This window comes from Triticum aestivum, chromosome 1B (genome assembly GCF_018294505.1).
Source record: "Triticum aestivum cultivar Chinese Spring chromosome 1B, IWGSC CS RefSeq v2.1, whole genome shotgun sequence".
NCBI lineage: Eukaryota > Viridiplantae > Streptophyta > Magnoliopsida > Poales > Poaceae > Triticum > Triticum aestivum.
The window spans coordinates 562814179-562828686 of record NC_057795.1 but is presented as its reverse complement, the minus strand read 5'-3'; positions in this window follow the sequence as shown (position 1 = coordinate 562828686).

The following is a 14508-nucleotide window of genomic DNA, read 5'->3' as shown; positions in this document are numbered from 1 at the left end:
AATATGTTGACTAATGAAAATAACTGGACTCTTCCTGAGCCAATTCCTGAGGCAATTCCTGAACCAATTGAGCCAACTCCTGAGCCTATTCCTAAACCTACTCCAAAGAAGAGAGGTGTTCTATTTCTCAGTCCTGAAGATATGCAAGAGGAAAAGAAATCAATGAAAGAAAAAGGTATTAAAGCTGAAGATGTTAAGAATTTACCTCCTATTGAAGAAATACATGGCCTTAATATACCGCATGTTGAAGAAACACATTGTCTTGATAACTTGACATAGGTAGTAAAGGTAAATTCTCTTTATAGATATGATAAAGTTGAAATCCCGTCGACTAAATTTCATAGCCCATGCTTAGATGAATTGGACGACTTTATGGCTAGACAAGAAAGTCTTAATGCTTATGTTGGTAGATAATTAAAGAATAATGCTTTCGAGATTGGACGCTTGAGTGATTATATGGCTAGAGTTAGAGGTGAACTTAAACTCATTAGCAAATATGCTTCTATGGTTACCACTCAAGCTGAGCAAGTACTTAAAGCTCAAAGCGATTTGCTCAATGAATTAAATAATAAACATGATTTTGCTATTAGAGCGGCTACTAGAACTGGTAAAATGACTAAGGAACCTTTGTATCCTGAAGGCCACCCTAAGAGAATCGAGCAGGATTCTCAGAAAAATAATTTAGAGGCACCTGTTGTGGACACAACTGAGAATCCCAATGATATTTCTATTTCTGATGCTGAAAGACAATCAGGTGATGAACACGAACCTAGTGATAATGTTAATAATAATGTTCATGTTGATGCTCAACCTAGCAAAAATAATGAAACAGATATTGAACCTGCTGTTGATCTTGATAACCCACAATCAAAGAATCAACGTTATGATAAGAGAGATTTTGTTGCTAGGAAGCACGGTAGGGAAAGAGAACCATGGGTTCAGAAACCCATGCCCTTTCCTCCTAAACCATCCAAGACAAAGGATGATGAGGATTTTGAGCGCTTTGCTGAAATGATTAGACCTATCTTTTTACGTATGCGCTTGACTGATATGCTTAAATTAAATCCTTATGCTAAGTATATGAAGGATATCATTACAAATAAAGGAAAATACCAGAAGCTGAAATTTCCACCATGCTTGCTAATTACACTTTTAAGGGTAGAATACCAAAGAAACTTGGAGATCCAGGGGTACCAACTATACCATGCTCCATTAAAAGAAATTATGTCAAAACTGCTTTATGTGATCTTGGAGCCGGTGTTAGCATTATGCCTCTCTCTTTATATCGTAGACTTGAATTGAATAAGTTGACACCTACTGAAATATCTTTGCAAATGGCTGATAAATCAACTACTATACATGTCGGTATTTGTGAGGATGTGCCTGTTGTGGTTGCAAATGTCACTATCTTAACGTACTTTGTTATTCTTGATATTCCCGAGGACGATAGTATGTCGATTATCCTTGGTAGACCCTTTTTGAATACTGCAGGGGCTGTTATTGATTGCAACAAAGGCAATGTCACTTTTCATGTTAATGGTAATGATCATACGATACACTCTCCGAGGAAACAATCTCAAGTTCATAGCATCAATTCTATTGGAAAAGTTCCAACTATTATTATTGGAGGTTTTGAATTTCCTCTTCCTACTGCCAAGAAAAAGTACGATATTCTTATTATTGGGGATGTTCATATCCCTGTTGAGGTAACCTAGTATTATTCGAAATTTCTCCGGTTCCGTATTATTCGGAATGAGTTTGTTAACAAGACTTGATCAACCTTGTTAGTGGATTCATTTTGATGATCATGAGATGGATGAAATTAGAAGGCACAACCTTCTGTACTCTCCTTTTCACTTTCTATTATTTAGAATAAATAAAGCAAAAATAGTATTATCTAGCGGTTTTCTCAATTATCCTTGCAATAAAAAAATATCCCGAAAATAAAAGTGCTCCAATTGCCATCCAAATTTAGTATGATTTTTTTACTGATTATTTGAGGATTTTAGGCACTAAAAACACTGCAGGAGGGGCAAGCACCTGGCCACGAGGGTGGAGGGCGCGCCCACACCCCCTAGGCGCGCCCCCCTATCTCATGGGCCCACGGTGGCCCCCCTCCACTTATTCCCGCACCCACACACTCCATCTTCTTCCCAAAAAAATCCTCATCCATCTCAAGCACGAGTTCTAGCTTGTTTTGCTGCAATTTTAGATCTCCTTGCTCAAAGCTCCATTCACAAAACTGCTTTGGGAGATTGTTGCTTGGTATGTGACTCCTCCATTGGTCCAATTAGTTTTTGTTCTAGTGCTTTATTCATTGCAAATTTTTGCTGCATAGGTGACCCTGTTCTTGAGCTTGCATGTCAAATTTATGAGGTCCCAAGTGATTCTAATGCATGATATAGGCTCTAGGCACTGTCTATTTACTTTTATGAGGGCTTGTCTATTTACTTTTATATTGAGTCATCACCTTCTTATTAAAAAGCACCCGCTGGAGAGCACACTGTTATTTGCATGTATTACTATTGGTTTATATTGGGTATGACTTGACTGGATCTCTTTTACCATGAATTACAATGTTTAGTCAGTCCTTGATCTTTAAAGGTGCTCTGCATTTATGTTTTGCAGTCTCAGAAAGGCCTAGCGAGATACCATCTTGTTATATCATATTATGATTGTTCTAAGAAAGTGTTGTCATCTGAGTTTTATTATTATTGCTCGCTAGCTGATTATGCCATTGATATCAGTAAATGTGAGACCTAAGTGTTATTGTGAGTATGGTTAGTTCATAATCTTTGGTGAAAACTTGAATGCTGGCTTTACATATTTACAACAACAAGAGCAAATAGAGTTTGTAAAAGTTTTTATTTATCACTTTTAGTTTATCAACTGAATTGCTTGAGGACAAGCAAAGGTTTAAGCTTGGGGGAGTTGATACGTCTCCAATGTATCTACTTTTCCAAACACTTTTGCCCTTGTTTTGGACTCTAACTTGCATGATTTGAATGAAACTAACCCGGACTGACGCTGTTTTTAGCAGAACTTCCATGATGTTGTTTATTGTGCAGAAAACAAAAGTTCTCGGAATGACCTAAAAATCCACGGAGATAACTTTTGGAAAATATAAAAATACTGGCAAAAGATGAAGACCAGGGTCCCACACCCTATCAATGAGGGTGGGGGCGCGCCCTCCCCCTGGGTGCGCACCCCCTATCTCGTCGGCCCCCTGGAGCTCCTCCGACCTCAACTCCAACTCTATATATTCCGTTTTGCGGAGAAAAAAATCAGAGAGAAAGTTTCATTGCGTTTTACGATACGGAGCCGCCGCCAAGCCCTAATCTCTCTCGGGGGGCTGATCTGGAGTCCGTTCGGGGCTCCGGAGAGTGGGATTCGTCGCCGTCGTCATCATCAACCATCCTCCATCAACAATTTCATGATGCTCACCACCGTGCGTGAGTGATTCCATCGTAGGCTTGCTGGACGGTGATGGGTTGGATGAGATTTACCATGTAATCAAGTTAGTTTTGTTAGGGTTTGATGCCTAGTATCCACTATGTTCTGAGATTGATGTTGCTATGACTTTGCTATGCTTAATGCTTGTCACTAGGGCCCGAGTGCCATGATTTCAGATCTGAACCTATTATGTTTTCATGAATATATGTGAGTTCTTGATCCTATCTTGCAAGTCTATAGTCACCTATTATGTGTTATGATCCGACAATCCCGAAGTGACAATAATCGGGATACTTCTCGGTGATGACCGTAGTTTGAGGAGTTCATGTATTCACTAAGTGCTAATTCTTGGTCACTAGTAGAAAAGGGGGCAATTTTCCAGGACAGGTCAGCCCATTAGTCCCGGTTCAATCCAGAACCGGGACCAATGGGAGCATTTGACCCGGCTCGTGAGCCCCGGGGGCCGGCCTGGCCACGTGGGCCATTGGTCCCGGTTCGTCTGGACCTTTTGGTCCCAGTTGGTGGGACGAACCGGGACCAATGGGCCTCGCTCCTGGCCCACCACCATTGGTCCTGGTTGGTGGCATGAACCGGGACCAAAGGCTTCCCTTTAGTCCCGGTTCGTGGGACGAACCGAGACCAATGAGTTGCCTATATATAGCCCTCGCCCGCGAGCAGAGCACTCCCACTGCTCTGTTTTTCCTGGCCAGCGAGGGGAGAGCTTTGTGGTGCTCTAGCTCACCTCCTATGCACACGAGGTGTTCGATGGACTGCCTGAGCCACACTACTTAAGCTTTCTCCTCTCCAAGCTCCATTTTCCTCAATATTTGTCTAGGTTTAGCGATCTGTCACGTCCCATCCCCGTCTTCACCGCCGTCGATCGCCCGCGCCGATCTCGTCGCCGGCACCACCGTGGTGAGCCTCTTGTTCTTATCTTCTTTCTGAAAGGAAAAAAAATTATTACTTGTATGTTTATATAAATACTTGTATAATTTTCTTACTTTTATTATTGCATCTTATATAGTGCGATGGTTTTGGTATCCGCCCCCGTCGGCCCTCGTCCTGTCTATGATTCAGATGTGGTATATATTATCTTTTCATAACTATTGGTTCATTTATTGTTTATGACAATTATGCCGACCAACGTGACATAGATTTTATTTATCTAGGAGGTTGTGGAACCGGAAATTCCAACCAACCCTATTGTCGAGAGGTTAAATTTAGTTGAAGAAGAAAACAATTTGTTGAAGGAAAAAATAAGAAAAATTGAGGAGGAGAAGATGATATTGGAGTTGCATGATGCGGATGTCGTCGATGATCACAAGATCAAGATGGATGCAATGCTCTTGAAGATTAGAAAGATTAGAAAATATGTCATTCATACCGAGGCTTGATATCATTATGTCGTTGGATCAGTTGTTACATTGGTTGCAATTATGATCGCATTTGTTTTCGCATTGAAATGTTTTACATAGTTTCAATGTATGGTTTAATTAATTTAGATGCTCTATAGAGCTTTATGTTGTTAGATGAGAACTATGTATGTACTTTGGTTTTAATGTGATGATGAACTTCTATTAATTTGGTCACTTAATTATCTATTCATTATGTTCTGTAATGCACGCAGATGAACCGGCAATGGATGTACGGTTCAAGACACACCTCCGAGTACATTAAGGGCGTGCATGATTTTCTTGAAGTGGCTGAGGCAAACAAGCAGAATGGTTTTATGTGTTTCCCATGCCCTATATGTGGGAATACGAAGTCTTACTCTGACCGGAAAATCCTTCACACCCACTTGCTTTACAAGGGTTTCATGCCACACTATAATGTTTGGACGAGGCACGGAGAAATAGGGGTTATGATGGAAGACGGCGAAGAAGAAGAGTACGATGACTACTATGTGCCCACTGAATACGGTGATGCTACTGAAGATCAAGAGGAACCAGACGATGTGCATGATGATGCTGCAACGGGCGAATGGGTCAATCTATCAGGAGCCGGGGTACAGGTAGACCCACAGTACGGAATGACAACAGTGGATCTGAAAATCATGGGTACACTGACAAACCGTTTGTCCTAGCCAATGATGTGGCACAGGTTATCTATGTGAAGGACATGTCTACCAGACCGAGAAAAAGAAAAGATAAGGAAGCGAATGCCAAAGCGCCACATAGTTCTTTCAGGAAAAAGGGACATCGTGGGAGTGGAGGCAAGACAGACATGTCTGAAGATTCTGGAAAGTTTCATAAAATTCCTCCCTTCAAAGTCAAGGCTGACCCCTGCATCCTGATAAAAGATGAAGATTATCCATGGTTACGGCGCAATAAGCAAATGACACAAGCAAAGAAAAAGTGAAGACTTTCTCCCGCAACTATTATGATGATACTATGCCAACTTTGTAACAGACGAGTATGATACCATTGTCCGTTTTGTACATGCACATGCTATGTGGGTGAATTTATGACCATGCCAACTTTCAACTTTTTCAGAGTTCATTTGAAATGCTTTAATGTCTTATGGTTTGGCCCTCGTAATACCATTAATCCCGTTTCGCTCCTTGCCAACTATGTTCTCACCAAGAACACTCTCAACAGAAAGTTTATAATTTTTCTAAAACTAATGGCACTAACGGAAAGTTTATAATTTTGCTGACCTAAAAGCAAAAAGAATTAAAAAATAAAGCAAAAAACAAACCAAATAAATAATGCAGAAAACAAAACAAAAAAACTGGAAACAAAATAAAAATAGCAACAATAGGTATTTTGTTGTAAGTAGAAACAAAACAAAATAAATAAAGCAACAAAGAAAACAAAAAAAACAAAAAAAGTGTTTTAACATTTCAAAACTAATGGCACTAACAGAAAGTCTATAATTTTTCTAAAATAAAAGCAAAAAAGAATTAAAAAATAAAGAAAAAAACAAAAGAAAATAAATAATGCAAAAAACAAAACAAAAAACTGGAAAAATAAAAAAAATAGCAACAATAAGTATTTTGTTGTAAGTAGAAACAAAATAAAATAAATAAAGCAAGAAAGAAAACAAAAAAAGTGTTTTCAAATTTGAAAACTAATAGCACTAAGAGAAAGTTTATAGTTTTTCTAAAACTAAAAGCAAAAAGAATTAAAAAATAAAGCAAAAAAAAAGAAAATAAATAATGCAAAAAACAAAACAAAAAAACTGGAAAAAACTAAAAAAAACTGCCACCTATTGGGCCACCATGGCCTGAATACGACTAGAAACCCAACCTAGGCCAGGATTCAGGCCCGCAGAAGCCCCAATAGGCCCACAGCAACAAAGTGTGAGATTAGGCCCGAAAGCCTGCAGTTGAGAGGAGCTCGAGAGGGTGGGCGCAGCAGCGCTTATAAACCACTCTCGAGCCCTCTCAACTAGCAAGGTGGGACTAAACTTTGGCCGTGACGCGGGTAGGACAGGGGCCTTTGGTCCCGGTTGGTGGCACCAACCGGGACTAAAGGGGGGGCATTGGTCCCGGTTGGTGCCGGGACCAATGCCCCACCTTTAGTCCCGGTTGGTGCCACCAACCGGGACCAAAGGCCACCAACCGGGACCAATGCCCCCCCTTTAGTCCCGGTTGGTGCCACCAACCGGGACCAAAGGCCGCTGCTTCCCGCCCTTTGGGCTGCCGAGAACTGGCCTTTGGTCTCGGTTGGTGGCACCAACCGGGACTAAAGGGTGCATTAGTCCCGGTTGGTGCCACCAACCGGGACCAAAGGCTTTGCTATATAAGCAAACAGTTTGCAAAAATTCAGAAATTCATCGCCAGTTGCCCCCGACGATGCCGACCTCCTCGACGCCGCCAAGCTGCTCCACCTTGCCGTCGCTGGCGCCACTGCCAAGGCCGTCGCCTCCCCGAGCACGCGCCATCCTCGTCGTCGGCCTCCCCGAGCCTGCGCCGTCCTCGTCACCGGCCTCCCCGAGCCCGCGCCGTCCTAGTCGCCGGCCTCCCCAAGCCCGCGCCGTCCTCGTCCCCGGCCTCCCCGAGCCCGCGCCGTCCTTGTCGCCGGCCTCCCCGAGCCCGCCGTCCTCGTCCCCGTCGCCGCGTGCCTCCTCGAGCCCACCCTCCTTGTCCCTGTCGCCTTGTGCCGCCCGAGACCGCCGTCCCCGTCACCGTGTGCCACCCCGAGCCCCTGCCCCGTCCCGCCTCAGCGTGCCGGCGCCCTCGCCGGCCCCACCGTTGCCATAGTCATCGCTAGCCGCCCCCGCTGTGAGCCGCCGCGCCGCCCCGGTTCTGTTTTTTTCATTTTTATTAGTTTAATTTTTTTTGTTCATATATGTAATGCATATGTGTATGTATGTGGCTATGTGTATGTAGATGTTCAAAATGTATAAAAAAATAGTTCAGAGCATGTTTTTGTTCATATATGTATTTTTTGTTCATATGTGTATTAATGTTTTCATATATGCAAAAGATAGATTTTTAGAAAAGTTGGGATTTTTTTTTGTTCATAGATTTTTTGGTGATTTTAGGTTAGTGCATTTTATGTTAGTGTAGAGGAGAAAGGAAAATAAGGAAAAGGAAGAAAAGAGGAAGAAGGAAGAAGGAAGAAGAAGAAGAAAAAGAATGAGAGGAAAAAGGAAAATAAGAAGAGGAGAAGAAGGAAGGAATAGAGGAGAAGAAGAAAAAAATAGAAATTTTTTTCTATTTTTTCTTCTTCTTCTCTTTTTTTTCTTCTTTTATTCTTCTTCTTCTTCCTTCTTCCTTCTTCCTCTTTTCTTCCTTTTCCTTATTTTCCTTTCTCGAGGGAGAAGAAGAAAAAGAAGAGGAGAAGAAGAAGAATAAAAGGAATAGAGGAGAAAGAAGAAACTTCAACACGAGGGGGGTACCGATACCCCCTCCCCGATAACATTATTTTCCCATGTATATGTATGTAGCGTCGTTGTCGATATAACCCCCTCGAGGTAACTTCGACATGAGGGGCGGTCGATATATATACCCCCTCTCGATCGTGATAACTTATACCACGGTAGCACCCCCCTCGGCCCTCTCGCTCGACCAAAACTCTCGAGGACACCCAAACCCTAGAGAGAAAACGATGTTGGTCATCTCCTACCCCCTCCCGCCGCGCCCCTACCCGACAAATTAACTCTCTCGAGGCCACCCAAATTTACCAAGTTAAAAGAGCGTTGTCGTCGAGGCCACCCCAAACCATTGAAGCGTTGTGTCGAGGCCACCCCAAACCCTAGAGAAGCAGCATTGAGGCCACTAACATGATTCCTTTATGTGATTAGCTAGCTAGTCCTACGTTTGCCACTAATATATATCCATCTGTACCATGTTTGAATAATAATTGACATGTTGTAAATATTTGCAGAAACTATGGAGCACTCCCGAGACGAAGCAACATAAGCGATGTTGGGAGACATAAACGCACAAGGAAGTGATGAAGTTGCATCATTTCTCAACGACACCGATGGTCAGGAAGGACTGGGTGAAGAAGAAGGCTATGTTCATGATGGCTTCGGCCCATTAATGCCGGTACAAGAAGAGTGCTATGTTCATGATGGCTCCGGTGACACAATGGAGGTACAAGAAGGAGACCGTGCTGACTGCTCCGGTGACCGAACCGAGTCCGGCCAGGTATATATATATATTAGTTAAGCCCGTGCTGACTAGTTAATTGATGCACCCATTGTTTTGGTATATGTACACATATTAATTACTCCCGTCTTTCTTCCTTTTAATTTCTAGCCCTCCGGATCGAGCACAACTTCGGTAAGGAGACGAGGCCCAAAGAAAAAGTTGAGCTCGGATGAAATGTTTGAGATCAGAGAAATCATGCCCGACGGCGAACCGATTTAACCCTTCCGGACAAAGAACGCATTTTCTCCTCAGTACGGGGTTCTTGCTAGGGACAAGATCCCGATCAGCATCCAGCAATGGTATAAGCCTAAGGAGGAAGACCCTGAGGTGTCTTATGTTAATGATATGCAGAAAGAAGATCTTTGGACTCAGCTGAAGGCAAATTTCACCCTACCACCAGAGGAGGATCCGGAGAAGCCAGTTAAAGAGCAATTAATCAAGTCTTGTGCTCTTAAGAAGATGGCAACCCTATTCAGGAGGTGGAGGAAAGAGCTGAACAAGTTTGTCGACAAAGAAGAGACACCAGAATTCATCGGCAAATATGAGAAGATCAAAGATCACTGGCCCGCATTTGTGGCCCACAAGACATCGGAAAAGAGTAAGAAGATGTCGGCGACAAACAAGCAAAATGCTGCGAAGAAGAAGCTTCACCATCGCACGGGGTCAGGTGGCTACCTCAAAGGCCGGCCTAAGTGGTCCAAGGTTGAGAATGATCTACTTGAAAAAGGGATCGAACCAGAGACAATGAACTGGCCAGACCGTTGCCGGACTTGGTTCTTCGGGGCTGGCGGAACCTTGGACCCTGTATCAGGGAAGTGCCGTTGGACGGACGAGCAACTGAAAATACCAGTCAAGAAGCTTCGGCACTATATCAAAGCAGCACAGCAAGGGACGTTCGTTCCAGACAGGGAGAAGGACGAGCTCACAATGGCCCTCGGGAATCCTGAGCACCCTGGACGGACACGAGGCACGCCAGGCTCCATTCTGTGGAAGGTTGGTTTTCCGGACGCAGGGGGTTACAAAACCCACGAGAGGAGGAAGAAACTGGAGCAGGGCCAACTTCAGGCGCTGCACAAAAGGGTAATGGGGCTAGAGGAACGAGAAGAGGAACGAGAAGCAGCAGATCGCAGCAAACGACCTGTCAAAGCTTCCCCCGAAGCTACCCCGACATCTCAGCGGAGAAGCAGCGTGGCTTCCACCAAGCTACTTCAGCCGGAGCATGTCTTGACGGCTCCTGCCAGCTATCCCGTGGATGCTACCACGGAGTCTCAAAATTGCCACATTATGACGCGATGGATGAATTTGAAGGTCAAGGCGGTTGTTGGCTCTATTTATCCTACTGGACCCGGCGCAACTTATCACTGTCGTCCGATTCCAGAAGGATATGCTAGGGTGATGGTGGATGAAATAACGGAAGGATTTGAGGACCTCCTGCTTGACCACCCTACCGGTGAAGGGGAGACTAGGCTGGGTTCTGCTCTGAAGACTCCATGCCTATGGCGGAAGGAGCTCATCAACCTTCCGAACTGGATGCCTCCGCCTCCTCCTCCTCCTCCGGCGAGTCAGGGCACTCCGCCTCCTCCACCGCCTCCTCCTCCGGCGAGTGACGATCAGGGCACACGTGGCGGCACTCCGCCTCCTTCTCCGGCGCGTGGTGGCACTCCGCCTCCTTCTCCGCCTGCGCCGGCACTCCCGAGCAGCCAGCAGCCTCCTCCTTCTCCGCCTCGCCAGCAAGGGCGGAAGAGACCCACCGCCACCCCTGTTGCTCCGGCGCGTCGTAGTCCTTCTCCTCCGCCTCGTAAGCAAGCACGAAAGAAGACAGACGCCGCAGCCGCTCCGTCTGCTCCGACGTCTAGCAGCACAACCAGAGGCGGGAGGCAATATAGATACGGTCCACCTATCAAGCCTCTAGAGAAGTTACCGTACGAGAGGACCGAGGAGGAAAACACGACTATCGAGCGGACCCACGTGAAGGAGTTCTTTGAAGGGGTGAAAGCAAAGAGACATCCACCTCCGGAGGAGAAGGTAGATCCGGTGAAAGCAAAGCGCACTCTCGATGCCCTGAGGAAACCGGCAAAGTCTCCGCCGAGAACCAACTATGAGCGCATTACTGAACAGACATATCTCCAAGCAGAGCGATTGGGAAGTATTGTCAGACATCAAAGGTCAAGAGAACGAGCAGCTGCGAAAAAAATTGACCAGCTCAGCAAACAAGCAAATCAATCGTGCCCCCCGCTCAATGTGTCTAGCGGCAACATCATCGCTAATGCTCCGGGGATGGTGGCCGGCTATGGCAATCTACAAGATTACCTGCTTGACGATCAACTTCCTGATTTCATGGAGGTGGACGAACACAGATACGAGTACGGGAAGCCTCTCGTCAAAGATGAAAAATCTCTGACAATGATGATGTGAAGATTCCAAAATTGGTACATGAAAACCTGCAGAGAGTCTGGGGGGACGAATAGTTTGTATCTGAACATTAAAGAGGAGCACGACCTCGTTGCAAGTGATCTGTTGTGTGTTCCATTTGAGAAGTTCTTCGCGTTCTTCAATCAAAAGGCCCTCGATAAATTAACGGTCTTTTGCTGCTGCCTGTAAGTACTATTTCTGTCATTAAGTCTCTATATATAGCTCGGCTCTTTCATTGCATGTATTTATAATTAATTATCCTCAATATATTATGCAGATTGAAGATCGTCGAGTGCAAAAAACAAGAAATTTATGATATTGGGTTCATTAACACAAATATCATAGATGAATTTCTGGTTAAAAAGCACGCCAAAGAGGTCGAGGACAACTTGCTACAATCTTTGATCAAAAATCAAAACCAAAAATACCATACTCTTTCCTTACAATGGCGAGTGAGTGTTACTGTCATGTGCATATTCGGTTTCCCTTATTACTCGAGTGAGGTTATAGTAATGTAATTGATGAGTTATGCATGCGTGCGCAGGTACCACTATGTTCTTTTGGAGATTAAGCTTGAGCGGGGACTAGTAACCGTCTTAGACTCGAGACGAAAAGATCCCGAAACCTATGCGGAAATGACTGAATCGCTCAACAAGTAAGTTCAATCGATCATTATCGCACCATATCGACAACTTTTTGTTCATTTCCTGATATCTCAAGTAACAATAATTATTTTCTTTGTCTTGCAGGGTTTGGAAACAGTTCACAGCAGAAGCTCCGGGACTGCCGAAGGAGCTGCGATATACATACCCGAAAGTAAGTACTACTGGCTAGCTAGTTGCGCGCATCTCCCGTTGATTCTATAGCTATACTTTCATCAATGCCATTTATAATGCTTCATTATCAGTTTGATTGACCTCTATTTCTCGTAAAGTGCTTGTGGCAAGAACAAGGGAATGATTTCTGTGGATACTACGTGTGCGAGTTCAGCCACAACGCGACTTTGAAAAATAAGCAGGGCTACTCTAAAAGACAATATGAAGTGCGTAAGCAATAATATTAACAATTTAATTTTATTACACCATCATTTCTTTTGAGTTTCATTCATATATATGTATTAATTAACCCCCTTCTTCAAATTAGACGTGGCAGATGTGGAATGAACTCCTAGAACTAGATCGCATGAAAGCAATTCAAGAGGAATTGGCAGGATTCTTTCTTGACCACGTCATCAATAAAGCCGGAGAATACCATGTGCAAGTTGATTTCAATTGCTAGGGGATTGTAATTAAGAGATCTTACATATTGTATATGTATGTAGCCAGTAGCGTCGGATAGATAATACGATGTTCTACCAATCTCTCGGAGAAGGAGAGGTCGATCAATCACTTCTCTTGGTATGCATGATGAACTTCTGTACTTAATGGTTCCCTTCATTTTCTTACTAGCTAGCGTGTCGAGGGCCTCTCTATGTATAGTACGTAGCGTCAACCAAGCACGGACATAAGAGAGGACACTTCTCTCTATTAATTAGCTAGCTAACACAATATATGAAACACCTAAATTAACCCCCCAAAAAACCCAACCCCCCCCCCCTTCAAAAAAAACCCGGCCACTGGAATGCTAACGCGTGGAGGCCTTTTGGTCCCGGTTGGTGCCTCCAACCGGGACCAAAGGCCCCCCTGCCTGGGCTCGGCGCACTGGCCACGTGGAGGCACATCTGTCCCGGTTCGTGTTTGAACCGGGACTAAAGGGGGGAGGTATTAGTAACGACCCATTAGTCCCGGTTCATGAACCGGGACTAAAGGCCCTTACGAACCAGGACAAATTCCCCCTTTTCTACTAGTGGGTCTGATTCTCTATTAAAAGGAGGCCTTAATATCCCTTAGTTTCCACTAGGACCCCGCTGCCACGGGAGGGTAGGAAAAAAGATGTCATGCAAGTTCTTTTCCATAAGCACGTATGACTATATTCGGAATACATGCCTACATTACATTGATGAATTGGTGCTAGTTCTGTGTCACCCTATGTTATAGCTATTACATGAGGAATCGCATCCGACATAATTATCCATCACTGATCCAATGCATACGAGCTTTTCACATATTGCTTCGCTTATTTACTTTTCCCTTGCTACTGTTACAATTATTACATAACTATTATCTTTACTTTTGCCACTGTTACCATTACTATCATACTACTTTGCTACTAAATACTTTGTTGCAGATACTAAGTTATCCAGGTGTGGTTGAATTGACAACTCAACTACTAATACTTAAGAATATTCTTTGGCTCCCCTTGTGTCGAATCAATAAATTTGGGTTGAATACTCTACCCTCGAAAGTTGTTGTGATCCCCTACACTTGTGGGTTATCAGGTACATGTCCGTGGGAGAATCCCTTGGTTCTCATAGTCTGCATTCATTTGCAGAATTCTTACAGATTCACATCAACTCTCCTAAAGCCAGTTCCTGTCTGACCAGCCGTCGAAAGCCTTTGCTAGTTCTGAAGCCATTCAGTTTAAGCTTCATGGCAATAGAAAAATCATCTAGAAAAGGCGGCAGATAGCGCCGTGGGAACACATCCAAGGATCTGCCACCAGATCTGCATGAAATGTACAAGACTGACCCTGAAGAAACCTATGGTGAACGCAAAACTCGAATCCAATGGATTCGAAGATATTGGGCTGAAGAATGGTTTACGTACAGATTTGTCAAGGCTGAGTATACTGAGAAGAATGCCATCAAGCAGCCCTGGGGAGACATATTATACAAAAAGTCTTCAACCCTAGTCCTTGTCTGAAGCTATTGATCAAGGATTCTACTCGTGCATGGTTTGCGGACCACAGCCAGAGAATGCTGACCCATCTTCTCTGCTATGGTGTCGTGAAGACAATCTATTCAAGCGCAACTTCAAGTTTGCCAAGGATTCTGCTATGAAAAACAAGAAGACATTTGGACTCGACTTCAACCCCGGTCCATCTGCTCCTTGGGATGATGGCAACCGTGAAGCCAATGAAAACAGAATCGGCCCCTTCTACAA